This window comes from Zalophus californianus, chromosome 9 (genome assembly GCF_009762305.2).
Source record: "Zalophus californianus isolate mZalCal1 chromosome 9, mZalCal1.pri.v2, whole genome shotgun sequence".
Classification (NCBI taxonomy): domain Eukaryota; kingdom Metazoa; phylum Chordata; class Mammalia; order Carnivora; family Otariidae; genus Zalophus; species Zalophus californianus.
Genome location: NC_045603.1, coordinates 33,065,611 through 33,082,261, shown reverse-complemented (window position 1 = coordinate 33,082,261; position 16,651 = coordinate 33,065,611). Strand labels below are relative to the sequence as shown.

At 34.1% G+C, this 16,651-nt stretch overlaps 1 protein-coding gene across 3 annotated transcripts in view; it reads right to left on the bottom strand.

Annotated features, from left to right (window-relative positions):
• Positions 1-16,651, bottom strand: part of MGAT4C (MGAT4 family member C) — a 1,006,121-nt gene that overhangs the window by 380,547 nt on the left and 608,923 nt on the right. The window lies entirely within an intron of this gene.

The window sequence follows — 16,651 nt, the reverse complement described above, 5'->3', positions numbered from 1 at the left end:
CCATGGACTCATGTGCTATGCAACTGAGAATACCAAGCCTCATCAAGACCTGGGAAAGAAATTATCTGCTGGAATTTGCACTGGAACATCCTGCCAGGATGGAGAAGGTACTTTATACCTCTGGAGGAGGGGAGCTACTCAATCTCCGCTGGGATCCCATTGTCCTGCTACAAGCTGAACTTGTTGAAATGCACTGTGCCTGGGCTTGAACATGCACCACTGAAAGAGGGGGAAAGGTGGGGGTCCTGGTCTAGTGTATCCTGCACCCAGTCCATCTCACACTTGACAGTGCTGCTGTCCCTAGCCAACATGTATGCTTTGTACAACCAGGTCAAGTTCCTAAAGCTGCCAATCTCCCTCTCCTCAAGCCCCAGGTGGAAATATTCTGTTTTTCATGGTATGAGCATTTGGCCACCATATTTGTTTCTTCCATTGGCCTAGAGGACAATAGCACACATCGAAGCCCTTATTAAATTCACCCAGCAACAAAATGATAAGCAACAAAACCCCTCCTTAATTAAAACTGAAATATCTCTAATGAGAAAAACTATCCTCCAAAATAGAGTGTCCAAGACATTATTAATGTTTTGCAAGGAAGCACATATGCCATTATCCAAACAAAATGTTGTGTGTTCACACCTAATGAGTCTGTTAATATGTTATTTTAATTAAATCACACTAAAGATGTAAGTGGATGCCCTGGGTAATCCAACACCCAGTCTAGGGGAGTTAATAAATCAATTATTTGGATCATGGGAATCTTGGTGGAAAAATTTGTCACCAGTTTTGAGAATCATTGTCTTAATCTGTGTTTTCTCTTACATGTACCTGTATTGTTGCTGTGGCATCTACCTCCAAAGGAGCCAGATAGACTCCAAAAGAGCCACATCCATCTAGTGAAACCCTCTGCTGCCCATTCAAGGCACATTGTGGAAGAGGGGGGCATATGAGATTGTGAAAGCCAATCACAAGGGGTAAAATATTGGGGGAAGTAATTAAGAACTATGAGCTGGACCCAGGAAACCAGAAGCTCTTCAACCCCTCCTCTTTCTTGGGATGTGCATTCTGTTTGTCTTCCCCACCCCAAGAAGCTGTCTCAAGAACATAGTCTTGAGATAATGATGTGGTCTTGAGACTATCTGGACTGTATACAAGACTAAACCCAGTTAAGACCTCAATATACACTTTTACGATTTGGCAGGTGGGCACAGAGATCTACTCATCTCTTAGTCACCCAATAGGAGCTTCATATGTAAGTTCCTTTGCTTCTTAAAACTGCCATCTACCAATCTGAAGTGGCCTGCCTCTTTCTTCAGTCTCTCCCTGCCCTATAGGGGCCAGTTTATAAATCAACAATAAGGAAAATGTTTTAATAGATAATGTGCATTGAGCACATTTTTAAAATCATGCTTTTAAATAAGCATAGCAAAATGGAAACTACTCTATGCAACTACGAATGGCATTTTGCCCAATAAGTAAAAGAGAATTGAGCTGAATTATTAAGCTTAAGTCCAAAACTACATTCAAGGGAAATGCCTCCAAAAAAATTTGCACTTCGTTATGCATAGTCAACCAAAGAGGATTTCTGATGTGTAACACTGAGCTCTTACATTTTAAAAGTGCAGTGGCCTTTTGGATTTGCAATTCAGTGCACAGTAACTATAATACCATAATAAGTCCTTGATTTTCTTTCCTTTGAAATGTACAACATAGTTTTAAAGTGAGTGCCTTCACAACAAAGACCCATCTGTTTCATGTATGTGTGCTTGTCAGTAGTGATATATCTAATACATGCTCGCAGAGTATGTTAATATGTCTCAGAGTTGCACAAAAATAATTAAATTAGTGTCATGAGTATATAGTTAATAAAAATGCTATAGAAAAATATTATGTTGAATTATAGCCCAATCATAATTTTACATTTTCTAAGCTGGAAACTTTTATGTAGTTAGTATAATTTCATCTCTACAAATTTTCTTAGCCCACATTTAAATGTAAAGTAAATATTATTGGGTTGTGTTTATTTGTTTCTTTTGCTAGTTTTTTCTATTGAATATTTCCTTCAGATAATAACTAGTATTAAACAATAATATCGTGGATTCTATGAACATTTTATAAAGTAAAATGAAGAGTAAAATGAAAGATGAGTAAAAAAGTAAGAGTGAACTTTAAACATTTATATTCAGCTAATGGACCTAAAAACTGGATGCATGTTATAATCATTTGGGACATATTTTAATATATTGATTCCTAGGTCCCATTTCAAAAATTCTAACTTATTGTTTTGGAGTGAAGCACGTCTATAGCACACTGTTTAAAAGCATTACAGAAGATTCTTAGGTATTGGCAAATTGAGAACCTTTGACTAAAAACCAGTTCATTTATAATTATTCACTTATATAAATAAATCCTTCAAATCAAATAATTTCATAGCATAAAAGATATTAAGATTATCAAGTTCCACACATCTTAAAAGACTGCTCTCCCACCATATTTTTAATGGTATTTTTTTTAATTTAAATTTAATAAGCCAACATAGAGTATCTTTAGGCTAGAGGGAACGGTTGTTGCATTTGACCACCAGCAAGGAGTTAACTCTGTTGGCAATTATCTGAATGCCCACTGGATCCTTTGGCCGCTCACATTTCAACTGGAAGAATTTCATCTATGTTTTATCTGTATCTTTTCCTCAACAACAACAGAAAGCAAGGGTATGTATATTAGAGCAGTGAGGTAGAGTGCAGAGAAGCAGGAAGTGGTAGATGCGGCAGAGAGACAAAAATCCAATGTCTACAATGTTGTGCTGCATATTTTACTTTTATATAATTCATTATCCCTTGAGAGCAAACGAAACTAGAATTAATTGGCTCCATTCATGAAAAAGATTAAAGTACATCTGTAGTGACTGATACCAGCCTAAACTGTTATAATAAAAATAGCTCTGTGACACTGCATTCTGTGGTTTTTCAGCAATCTCTTTGCCTACTTATTTTGTATCATTTCTGGCTAGTCCTCCCTATCCTCTTTTTTTTTTTTTAAATGCAGATGTTCCTTAACAAGTACTCATCAACCTACTCTACAGAAGCATTTTTCAAAGTACATTTTTGAAGACCACTTGTATAAAAACTACCAAAATCTATGCATTTCAAAGCCTCATTCAGAAATAGTGAATAAGAATCCTCAGGAACTGATGGTGTATTTTGTATTTTTACATTGGTTTTTGTACTCATTAATCTTTTAATACACTATTTGCCTTAATAGTATTAAAATTCCCACTATTACTTTTGTCTTACTCATTATAGCCCTTGCCATATTCTTTTGAAATGTTTAAAAATACAGAGGAATTTCATGGAGAACAGAAACACATCCCCAGCTACTAGCACAGTACTTTGCACATTGTATATATTAATATATATGTGTAGAATAAAGAAATGGCTCAATAAAATCAAATAACTGTGACTTTGCCTCGGAAGTCCTGTTTTAAATCATCTTGATCTTTACTGCTTTCTCCAGTTGCTGTTGCCTCATATCCATGTCTCTTGGATGGACATGGATATGTGCCTGAATGATGGGTCACTGATTAAAAGCTCAAAAAGCAGCCCATGGGCCAAGTCAAACCCATCTATCTTATGCTTATTAGCAAGAAAATAAAGGATGAAATAAACCTATTCCTGTTTGAAGATGGTGTTATCGTCTTACATAGAAAAATCCCAAGAAATCTACAAAACAGTCCTAGAACTAAAAGGTAAGTTCAAAATAGTCACATGATACATGATAAACACAGAGAAATCAATTGTATTTTTATGTACTAGCAATGAACATATGGACACCAAAATTAAAGATACAATAGCATTGATAATGGAGGAGGCTATGCATATTTGAAGGCAGTAGATTTATAGAAAATCTCTGTACCTTCCATTCAATTTTGTTGTGAACTTTAAACTTCTCTAAAAAAAAGAAAGAAAATTTTGTCTTTAATAAAAAGAACAATACCACTTACAATTGCTCAAAAAAGAAAATGAAGGGGGGGAAATCGGAGGGGGAGACGAACCATGAGAGACGATGGACTCTGAGAAACAAACTGAGGGTTCTAGAAGGGAGGGGGTGGGGGGTGGGTGAGCCTGGTGATGGGTATTACAGAGGGCACGTTCTGCGTGGAGCACAGGGTGTTATGCACAAATAATGAATCATGGAACACTACATCAAAAACTAATGATGTAATGTATCGTGATTAACATAACATAATAATAAAAAAAAGAGAAATATTTAGGTGTTAGTGTAAAAGGGTATGCACAGAACTTATACAATAACTATATAACACCATTGAAAGAAATAGAAGCATATCTAAAAAATGGAGAAACCTACTGTGTTTATGGCCTGACTGGCTCAACATAGTGAAAATTTCAATTCTCCCACATTGATAAACAGGTTTAATGTAATTTTTATCAAGATCTCAGAAACACTTAAATATATATGTAGACAATATTATTCTAAAATTGATACGATAAAGCAAGGGTCAGAATGCCTGAAACAATTTTGAAAAAGAATAATTAAGTTGGCAAAATCAGTTCACTGATTTCAACTTTTAATATATAGCTACAGTAATCAAAGCTGTGGTATTGGCAAAGGGATAGATACATAAATTGATAGAACAGAACAGAGAGCCCAGAAATAATCCATACAGACATATTCAACTAGTTTTTGACAAAGTTGCTCAAACAATTCAGTGAAGGAATGATTGCTTTTCAACAAATGGTGCTGGAACAATTGTGCATATATAGGTCAAAAAAAAAAAAAAAGAAAGAAAAGGATCGCAGACTTAAATGTGAAATATAAAACTAAAACGTTTGGAAAAATAAAATACAGGTGAAAATATCTGGGATCTAAAGTTAGGTAAAAAGTTGTCAGATTTGCTATCTAAAGGATAAACCATAAAAACAAATAATGATAAATTGGACTTCACTCAAATTAAAGTTTTTGTTCCCTGATATTATTTATTAAGAGGATGAGAAGACAGATTTGAAAGTGAGAGGAAATACTTGCAAGCCACATAGGGACTGTATCTAAAAAATTTAAAGAACTTTCAAAACTCAGCAGTAAAACCAAGAAATAAACAATCAAATTAGAACATAAACCAAAGACATGAAGAGACATTTTATTGAAAGTTATATACAAATGGTAAATAAATACATGAAAAGATGCTCAATATCATTAGCAATTAGAGAAATGCAAATAAAATTACTACATACCTATCGAAATGGCTAAAATAAAAATTAGTGACAGAATCAAATGCTAGCAAGAATACAATAAAACTGGTCATTCATACGTTGTTGGTGGGAATATAAAAAGATAAGGTCACTCTAGATATAAGTGTGGCAGTTTCTTTAGAAACTAGATGTGTAACTACATACAACCCAGCAATTGAATTCTTAGGCATTTGCTCAGAGAAATAGACCTATGTTTATAAAAAAACAACAACAAAAAATAAACTGTACATGAATATTTATATCACTGCTATATAAACTGTTTATTCATAACAATTTAACCAGATTTCTTCTATCAATGGCCTAACTTCCAGAAGGGAATGTGGATATTATTAAATTGTCCTCATAACCTGCAGCCCATTGACAGATACTTGAAGCGGTCAGAATGTAATGTTCCTCCAGAAAGTTCCCAACTTACCTTCATGTTAATTCCTTGCTAGAGGGAAAAACAAACTTAACATGACAATGGCAAGGCTTCTGGTATCCTGTGAGTCTTCTTTAACATATGAAAATCCTTTTGACACCTCCCTTTTCCTTATCCACCCCCCACTGCATAGTATATAATGAGCCACCCCTCACAACCCCGGTGCAGCAGCTCTTTCTGCCCATGAGTACCGGCTTTAATAAACCACCATTTTGCACCAAACCAAACCAAACCAAACCAAACAAAAATCAGTTTAACCAGATTACTATAAGTGAGTGAAAGAACTATGGTCCATCTATAACATGGACTGCTACTCAGCAATAAAAAGGAATGAATACTGATGACATGAAAACCTTGTTGAATCTCCAGGGAGTTAAATATAAAGTGAAAAAAAAAAAAGCCAAATTCAAATGGATACGTTCTGTATTATGCAATTGATATCACGTTCTTGAAATGACAAAATTGTAGATATAAGAAGTGATTAGTGGTTGTCAGACATTAAAAGCAGAGTGGGGATAGGAGGGGAGTGGATTTGGCTATAAAAGGCAACAGGAAGGATTCTTGAGGTGATGGAAAATGTTCAGTATCTTCACTGTATCAATGTCAATATTCTGGTTGTGATACTGTCCTATAGTTTTGCTAGATGTTACCATTTGGTAAATAGTACATGAGATCTCTCTGTATTACTGTGTAACTCCATGTGAATCCACAGTTTTCTCAAAATAAAATTTTTAATGTTAATAAAAGGTGCATCCGAAGCTGAGAACTGAAAAAAAAAAAAAATAGCACTTTAGAGTCTTCAAGAAAGTAGTTCACTATAAAAGCTGACATAGTTGAAGGGACCCCAACTGAACTCAGACTTTGACAAAACTTCCAGCAGAGACTGGTCAGAATTTTTTAAATATGAGGAGATGTTTAAATAGAGCAACCAAAATCTTATCCAAAAGAGTAGGAAGTGAAAAATCAAATAAGAGCTTTTAGCACAAGTGTTTTTCTGGCAAAGAGAGCAAAGGCCCAGTTCACAGGCTTTTAAACAATGCACCATGCTCTGTTTAAATACCTCTGTGTTCACTAATCAACGTCTATTCCTTTATCTATAAAATGAGATATTTTTGTCAGCCCCTTAGGATCAGTAAAATATTAACCGCTTTGGTGATATCAAGGGCCTTCAATGGCATCAGATTCACAATAGTCATTTAGTAAATGTTCGTTCTCAACCATCACCACTTCACCAAACTCCAAATACTAAATCAAGATACCAAGAATGTCAGGGACTGAACAAAGAGAGTGAAACATTTCTTGTGGTTATAGTTTAGGTGGAGTAGAATTAAGGATTATGTCAATTTAAACCATTAGCATAAGACTCGACCTGCTCTGATATTTTATTCAAATGAATGAAATCTTAAGTTTACTTAGGCTTCACAAATCATCTACTTTTAATCATAATGCAAAAAAAAATATGTTTTCTGAAAATAAATGCTTAATTTTAGGCTACATGTTTAAATATTAGCAGAAAATGACTAAAAATTTTACTATTCTTAGTAAAAATATTGTCTTCCCTTATATAATCAAAACATGTTCATTGTGAAAAAGAAATAACTGATATTTAACAGATAGCAAAACAAACATCTTATTTATAATTATTATCTGAGAAGAGGCGAAACGTATATAAGTGTATGTCAGTTTAATTATGCTTTTATTTGTCTTTCTTAATTAAAAACTCAGACATAAAAACAAATCTACATCATTATCTTTGGTTAGAAAAATTTTCCTGGAAACATTTTTTGTAAAATTGAGTGGAGTTTATTCCAAAGCAAACTAAAGTTTTCCAAACTATTATCATTATTTCATAAAAGTCATTTACCATAACATACTTTTGACATTTTATATTTCAATGATGGCAAATGAATCAGTGTTTAAATTTGCAAATAAATGCTATGTATTTTTATTGGATGTAAAAAAACAGAATCATCCATTATTATGCAAAATTAGGAAAGTGCTCTATTTATTTAAGTAAAAATAATTGCCTTTGTCTTTGTTTATGATATATTCAACTTGCAAACATGGTTAAAAATAGGATTTGCATTTTATTCATATGTTTCCTAACAATTGTATTATCTTTAAGAACATGTTATATATAAAGAACAAATTTAGTTCTCACTTAATAATCTTTTTAAAAATATGTGGTGGGGCGCCTGGGTGGCTCAGTCATTAAGCGTCTGCCTTCGGCTCAGGTCATGATCCCAGGGTCCTGGGATCAAGCCCTGCATCTGGCTCCCTGCTCTGTGGGAAGCCTGCCTCTCCCTCTCCCACTCCCCCTGCTTGTGTTCCCTCTTTTGCTGTCTCTCTCTCTCTCTCTGTCAAAAAATAAAATCTTTAAAAAAAATGTGGTAAAATTTAATATTTTCATTAAAAATATTCTTGTACAGTATATAGTAAAATGCCTTTTATCGGTGTTATAATATTTGGTATTATATATCAAATTATAATGGAAGATGCCACTTAAGATTATACCTGCTGTTAGGATGTAACTAGCAGGTACAAAGAGGAAATAATGACATCATATTTCACCATTCTTCTAAAAGTGTTCTAAAAACATTTTTATGAGAATATTGGGCATGTAGAGTTCAGTATTTGTGAGAAAGAAAAGAAAGGTTGGTTGAAGTTTTTATTTGCTTAAAAATGCATAATCCTTTGGGTTCAGTAGGATTAATGTCATTTTAAAGTGGAGGTTACTAGAGTTGGATATTGCCTTTTTTTTTTTTAAATTTAATCAGTTTGCTGTTTGGTTCAACAATCCCCTCAGGCGAAATTTGATTCAGTGTCATAAAACTGTTTATCCCATATGAATCTGTGAATAAATCATACCCCTCACTTCTCTGTAAGGTCCATTTAGTACACATTTGGTAGAAAGACAATGTTTTTCCAAGAAGATGAAGACATATTGTAGCCTTATGTCTGCCATAAGGTTTAAACCCAACACAGAAATTTATAGCTACTTTTTTTTCTTTTTGGAAGCTCTGTCTAGTCAAGCATTAAATGTATAGTTAACAGATATCCAATAGTCACAAGAGAGTTGACAACTCAAATTACTTAGTTATAATGAAGATAAATAGCAATCTAAACATGGGCATATATTGTGCCCTTCAATACAATTGAGTCCAACGTTGTTGCCAGGCAACTTCCCAGGACAGATTACAAATACTTCCCGTAATTTGATGCTATCAGGCATACATACACACACTTGCAGGAATGACCAAAGCTCTTTTGTTTTAAAAAATAGTGTGACCATAAAATGTATTTGAATGCACACATGGGTGACATCAAAATGACATTTTGTTTTGTAAAATGTATGCCTCGTTGTGCGAGCCTTCAATAAAAATATGACCTATTATAGACTTTCAATCACCCACAATATATTTAAGGAATGAAACCATTAATTTTCTGGGATAAATTGAGTATTCTTAGGGGCTTTTTACCACTGTCTGAGGTGATTTTTGTGAAACAAAATTAACTGGAACAAAATAAAATAATTTCTTCATTGTCATTTATATAACTGGAATAAAGATGGTATTACTCAGTAAAAGGTATACGTATACCTTCGTGTATATTGGACACTTACAACTTTTTCTTGTTTTATTTTATATTTTTTTTTATTGTTTGCTTTCCTAATTGGTCTATCACAGTTAGATTCTCTCTCTGAAATTCACATACACAATCTATTGTTAAAGGAAGAATTGTAAAATGTTTGTCAGGGATATATTAAAAATAAATTCTGTATAACACCCAGTGCTCCATGCAGATACACAAACAATGAATCATGGAACACTACATCAAAAACTAATGATGTAATGTATGGTGATTAACATAACATATAATAAAAAATAAAAAAATAAAAAAATAAAATTAAAATAAATTTTGTAATATCTGTCACTCAGCAAATCAATCATGCTAAACTTTTTTTTTCTTCTGTCCTCTTTGAAGAAGGAAATAATCTAGAACTTACTCGTTAACTTGTTATTCAAAATGAAAGAATTCCAGTTCCCATCTTTCTAGAACAAAATATCCATATAATTCCTTGATCCTGTTTGCTATCTTCTAAATAGTGTCTAGCTAATTTTTTTCCCCAAAGTTCCTGAAACTTCTTCCAGAATGGTTTGTGGCTATCTAGGTTCAGTCATTCAATTACCTTTGAAAAAAAAATTTCAACATTTCCACTCTGACATATTTTCCTGTGATGCCCCCAGCGGTGTATGCTGGTTGGGTTGTAGCAGTGTAGCAGGGAAAGAAGGACTAAGCCTATGAATAGATACACGAAACATCTAAGAAAGCAAGTGATTTTAGGGAGAACAAAGGATTCCTATTCATTATACCACTCCAATAAATTCTAAATTCTGCAGTACTCGTTCCATTAAGTTATTTTATTTCTATTAGTGAATACAAATATTAATAAAAGGTAACTATAAGCTTATTCATTGGCCAACCAAGTTTTTTTTTTTTTTAAGATTTATTTATTTACTTTAGAGAGAGAGAGTATGCATAGGGAGAGTATGGGAAGGGAGAGAGAGAATCTCAAGCAGACTCCCTGCTGAATGAGGAGCACCACACAGGGCTTGATCCCAGGACCCTGAGATCGTGATCTAAGCCAATATGAAGAGTCAAGCACTTAACCCACTGAGCTACCCAGGCACCCATGGGCCAACCAAGTTTTATCCAAGAAACAATATATTCTCAAAATTATGCAAAGTACTGGAAACAGTAACAACAATGATAATAATATGTCATGATTGAAGTACCTAAAGAATTCAAAGTAAAAAGAATAATGATACTGCAAATAGGCATTTATAAAACTTTGATGTGTTCTAAGCACTTAAGATCTTTATATGCATCATATCATTTTATCATTGAAGTAAACCTTTAAAACTTACTGTTATTATTCCTATTTTATAGACAGGAAACCAGGGCATAAGAATTTAAAGAATTAAGTAAAACTCAAGAGTGGCAAAGCTGTCACTTAAATTTAAGTTCTTTTACTTCAGAGTATATCCTTTTAACCAATGAATTATTACAATGCATTGGTATAAAGCATTTTAGCCATGAAATGTGCTTATTTACATTTGTGCTTAGGTTGATTACTATTTGATTACTGTTGTGCAAGATGTATTGAAGATCTAGATTAGAGGTGAAGAGATAAACTGTGGAGGCATTCTAATAGTCAAGATACAAGTTTGAGGATATATATTTTAAAAATTCTTGAAATAAGAATGGAGGGACTGTGGACTAACTGTAAACATTTCAGAGATAAAAACTGAAATTAATTTGGGGTGTGCTGTTGAGGATGAGGGAAGAGTGAAGGATGACTTCATTCTTCTAAGTTTTGGCCAAAACACTAAGTGGGAAGGCAATAAGAAGCAAAGATTTTTCAGAAGAAAATGAATGAAATGAAATGTTGAGCTTGAAGGTTAAGATGACTAATAAACTGAACATAAGACTTTGGAACTCAGGAGAGTATACATAGCCAGAAACACAAGTTTGCATATGACAAATTCATGGGATTATGATCTAAATTAGGTGGGTAGGAATAAGATCTATTGCCCTAGAGGTGTGGGTGATAAACTACAATGGTGTGGTAATACTCTTCTGAGAGCTATTGTCTGTAGAATAGAAAGAGAAGAGGCAGCTGAAAGTCAGGTGGGGGAGGTGTAAGACAGTTGAGCAGAGCAGAGCAGAGATTCATGACAGTAATATGTCAAGGGAAATGCAGTAGGATTGTGATGTCACCACAAGGGACCTACCTAAACTAGTGCTCATGACTTGACCATAAAACTGGGTCAAGGATATATTATTTTCTTCCAAAGATATATTGTTTTCTTCCATCATCCTCAGCTTCCCAGCTATAGACAGAATGGTTGGATCTAACCTGGTTGAAGTTTGGCCAAGTCAATATAATAGAAAGTGTGGGGAGAGGGAGGGAAAGATGGAGGAGGAGAAGGAGGAGGAAGAAAGGGAGGGAAAGTAGGGACTGAGAGAGGGTGAGAGGCCATGAAGGGAGGGAGGGAAAGAAGCAGGGACAGAAACATATTGCTTTGTTTAGTAACTGTTTTGTGACTAACGAGAATTGTCTGTGCACAATATATAATTAATAGCAGATTTTTGACTGTCTAGAATAAGAAAGCATTTCAGAAAAGAAAAGATACAAGTAAACTCACAGAGCTTTTTTGTTTGTTTGCCTAATTTCTTTTACAAGTATTTAAGGAACAATGTGAATAAACTGTTGAGAAGAGAGATAGCAAAAGGTAAAATGAATAATTTGATAGTTTCTATGCATCTAAATTAATTAAGGATCAAGACCTTGAACTCGATTGACCATTATTGTAAAAAATAAACCCGAAGATTCTAAGAATGGATTTTAATTAGTCTTAAACAAATTCTCAGACCAGGAAATCATATGCATCAGTCAATATACTGTACAGAAAAATAGATTCTTGCCTTTTCATTATTTCCCTCATGAATATAGTGTTTTACAATATTATACTTGTTCAGCAAAACGTAGCAAGTTAATCCTATTCTCATAAGAATAATTTCAAACTCAAGAGCCTCTTTTATAAAATGCTGAGCACATATTAGCTACTTTTATTGATTTAAACAATATATGAGTTGTCAGAAAATCCCCATTTTTTTAGAGCTATAACAAGATTTTCTTGACTACAGATGTTTTAAAACAATCAGTTACTTTTTTGAGCAAAAATAAATTTAGTTCATGTTGAAGATCTATACTACTAATCATTGTGTCTTTTCTGTGTTTGTTTGTTTTTAACTATGTACCTTAATGGCTGGCTGCTCAATAGGAGACTGGATGCTGTGCTGCAAGCATAGTGGTTACAGGGGTGCTTCACTTGGAAGCAGATGCGGAGACTACTTATTAATTCAATTCCGCTTTTCCCGAACCAACGTTTCCCTAATTTCATCAGTAGAAGTAGTAGCTATTTGAAGCTGCTGCATACATGTTATAAATGATCGTTCATTTTATAGGCCAAATGCCCCTTCTCCCTAAAAAGTGAATTTAACCCATAATGGGATTGAGCCCTATTTGGACTGCATCACATATGAATTTCTAACAATGATCAATGCAAGGTGCAGCTTGAGTTTCGGTTGCTGGTGCTAGACAAATCTCTCCTTTCTTTACTTTCCACCCCAATCCCAGCAGCACTAAAGGACTGGTAATCTATGGGAAAACTGCGGGAAGAGAAAGGCAAGAAGAGAGGCAAGGTGACGCCTGGGCCCCAGTGACTTATTCTTTGTAACTAGCAAAAGAGAATTAGACCACTGCATCAGCAAAACCTGAAATAACAGAAGAGAGCTCAGTCACTGCTCTAATGGGGGTAAAATTGGAATAGCTTTTTGAATTACATGGATGTCAGACTCTCTTTCCTCAATATCATTCATTGCACACTAATTAACACCCATGGTATACTAGACATTATATTAATAATTACATGTACAAAGGTGACAACAGCACTGTGCCCATGAAGGTAGGGAGGAAGAATGGAAGGAGATGAGCACACATCTCTAGAGATATGTGAACACATAGGAAAATGCTGTTATTTCTGAAGAAGTAATGAAACATGAGTTTGGAGGCAGAAACAATGTCCATCATTTTAAGGACCTGACGGCAATCAAAGTTTGGATTTTTTTCCCCCAGTAGACAATGGAGATCATGAACATTTGAAGATTTTTAAGACCAGGGAATAATACCTTAACATTTGAGTGTTAGGAAAAGCATTCTGGCAAGGCTGTGGATAGGATTTATTGAGATAAAAAGTTTGAGACATGGGTTACAACAGTTAATAATAGTTGTACAATACAATAGTTTTGTAAGGGATAAAATAGTTAATAAGGGATAAAAGGGAAAGAAAGACTGGATTGAATTTTGAGGATAGAGAAAAGAAGACGGATTTAAGAGATAGTTGGAAGTATAAATAATGTGGTAGAGGGACTAAGACAAAGATGTTAAAGAGGACAGTTTGGGGCTAGAGAAAATTCTGAGAGTGGATATGATTACTTAAGCAAAAGATATAGAATGAAGGGAGAAGAGGAAGAAAGATTATAACTTCAACATACCCTAACATTTAAACAGAATTCAGAAGAACTTCCTAGGATTCTTGGAAAGAAAAACAAAAGGGAACCAAGGAAAAGAATGGAGGTGTCAGTATGACAAATGACCAGAATCCTATTCGAATGTGTACTGAAATGTAGCAAATAATAATCATTAGTGCTCTTTGTCATAGTAGTTCCAGTGGAGTTTTGAAGGTGAAGCTGCAACCGTACAAATAGAGTTTGAGGAAATACAGTCAGGTTGGGATCACTCTTAAAAAAGAAGAGGAGGCCTACAAAGGGACTGAGATGCAATGCCATTTTTAGGGGGAAAACAGGCTTCTAGGAAGAGCATTTCATTTTTTTGGTTTGGTTTTTTGTCTTATAATGAGGCATAGATTTACAAATTTATATGCTAAGGGCAAAAAATCCAATAGAGGGAGATATTGAAAATGGACTAAGAGCGGAAATAGTAACTAACTCAAGATTTCTAACCAAGGGTAGACAAGATGCAAAACCAGTTGTAAGTATATCTTATTCAGAAGAAGGAACATGTCTTTTGCTGAGATGGAAAGAAATGTGGTACAACTTTTCAAGATAAATTACTTGTGAGGTAGACAATTTTCCTTCTGAGAGTCATTTTTTTCTTTGTGAATTAGCAAGTCATTTAATTATGAATGAGGTTTATGTTGAGGTGGTAGAGAACTTAAAAGGCTGACGGTTTGTAAAAAACTGTCATAGAGAGCAGGAGAGAGACTAGCTAAGACATTAAGAAATACTGACAAGTGGCACTGATTATCCAGTGGGTGATTGACACTATATTTGGCAACAGTCTTATCAATTTCAAAATTGCCTTCAGAACTATACAGTCATATATGTGCAGAAGAATAGAAAGCATTTTTCCAAGTCTGTGGGTAAGAAGGTTTTTAGATCAGAGCTTGTAGAATACCAAGAACAAAGTATATGAGTATTATAAATATGGTGCTTGTTGAAGAGACAAGAAAGTGCAACGAGGAGGAGCCTATGAAAGCCTGGGAAGGAAAGGAACAACAACAACAACAACAACAACAACGAAAACGTGTCCAATGTTATGGGTTAAATTGTGTCACTGAGAAAGATACAATGAAATCGTAACCTCGAGTACATGTGAACGTGACCTTATACAGAAGTAGGGTTTTTGCAGTCGGAATCACATTAAACTAAGACTGTTAAGGTGGGCTCTAATTCAATATGCCTAGTGTCATTACAGGAAGAACTTTGGACAAAGACACAGACACTCACATTGGGAAGACCATGTGAAGATGGAGACACACGTGGAAAAGATGGATATATGACAAGAGAGGCAGAAATTGGACCAATAGATCTACAAGCCAAGGACTGCCAAGAATTGGTGGCAAACACCAGAAACCAGAAGAGGTAAGGAAACATTATCCCTTACAGGTCTCAGAGAAAGCATGGTCCTGGCCAACATCTTGATTTCAGACTTGCTAACCCCAGAACTGTAAGACAGTAATTTCCCGTTATTTTAAGCTATCTCATTTGTAGTATTTTGTTATAGCAGTCTTAAGAAACTAATACATCCAATAGGAGTTATCATCGATGATCTGTACAGATTCATCAGTTTTTAGAATGTGGAGAAAACTAATTAGTTACACATCCATAAAATGCTTTTCATTTTGTTTTTCACAAGTGATTAGTTTATGATGCATATGACAAGATTATGAATAAGTAAATTGGAAAATCCTTTAAACAACTCAATCTTAGAAAAAAAAACACACACAAGTCTTTTAGCATTTTCTGTTAAACTATTCAATGACCACAGAGTTTCTCAATGTTGAAAGAACCTGATTTTTTCATGCTCTTCCAGGCTGAAATATACTTTGTTCAAGTAAAACATAAATGTAAACATATTATAAATTTAAATGTTGTAAGATCTATTGATGGGAATCATTTATTTGCCTTTTCTATCCCACACAAAGCATATATAACTAGTGATTCTGTTTACCTGCTTCTCTATAACACTGATTTAATTAGGTTATAATTTATATAAATTAAAATAAATAAAAATATATTGTAATTAAACCTTCACCCTAACTGTGAATGTGGGTGTCTGTTCACATTTTTTAACTAATAAATACTTGACTGTGAAACATATTTAATTATTTGTATATTTAAAATATTTGAATGGGAGATATTTATAGGCAATATTTATAATTGAGAATTTTATTGACACCTTAGATGATGTATAGTGCAGGGAGGAGCAAAGATGGTTTTTTCTGTAACAATAACATGTGGCATACAATTTAGGAATGCTTACTTTATCACAGAGTTTACAGAGATTACCCCATTTGTTTCTCAAAAACAAAAACAAACAAACAGAACAATGAAATAGCTGCAATTATGCTGATTGTACAGATGAGAAAACCAATGCTTAATGAGCATGAGTGTCTTGTCCAAATTCATACGACTGAGAAATGATTAGAGCAGGGCTGGAGCCCAGTCACAACCCAGAACCTTTATGGCTAATCACAATACTTTTGAGTAAATTTCATAATTATGTATCTAAAGAACATTCATTCACTGCATTTTATTTTCTTCTCTTTTAACAGTACAAGCCATTTCAAAAGACTATTGATAAAATATTCTGATATTAATCTTCTCATTTCAAACTCCACTATAAAATAATTGGAGATAGAGTGAATAGTCAGAGCATCTGATTTGTGAATAACACATATATAAATATAAGTCTGGGTTATGCCAGATTGGCTGATGGATTGTCTTAATATTTCATACAAAACAGGCAAAGAATAACTATTCTTGTTGAAAAAAAAAGAGTTAATTACGAATTAGTGTTTAGAGAATACTGTAT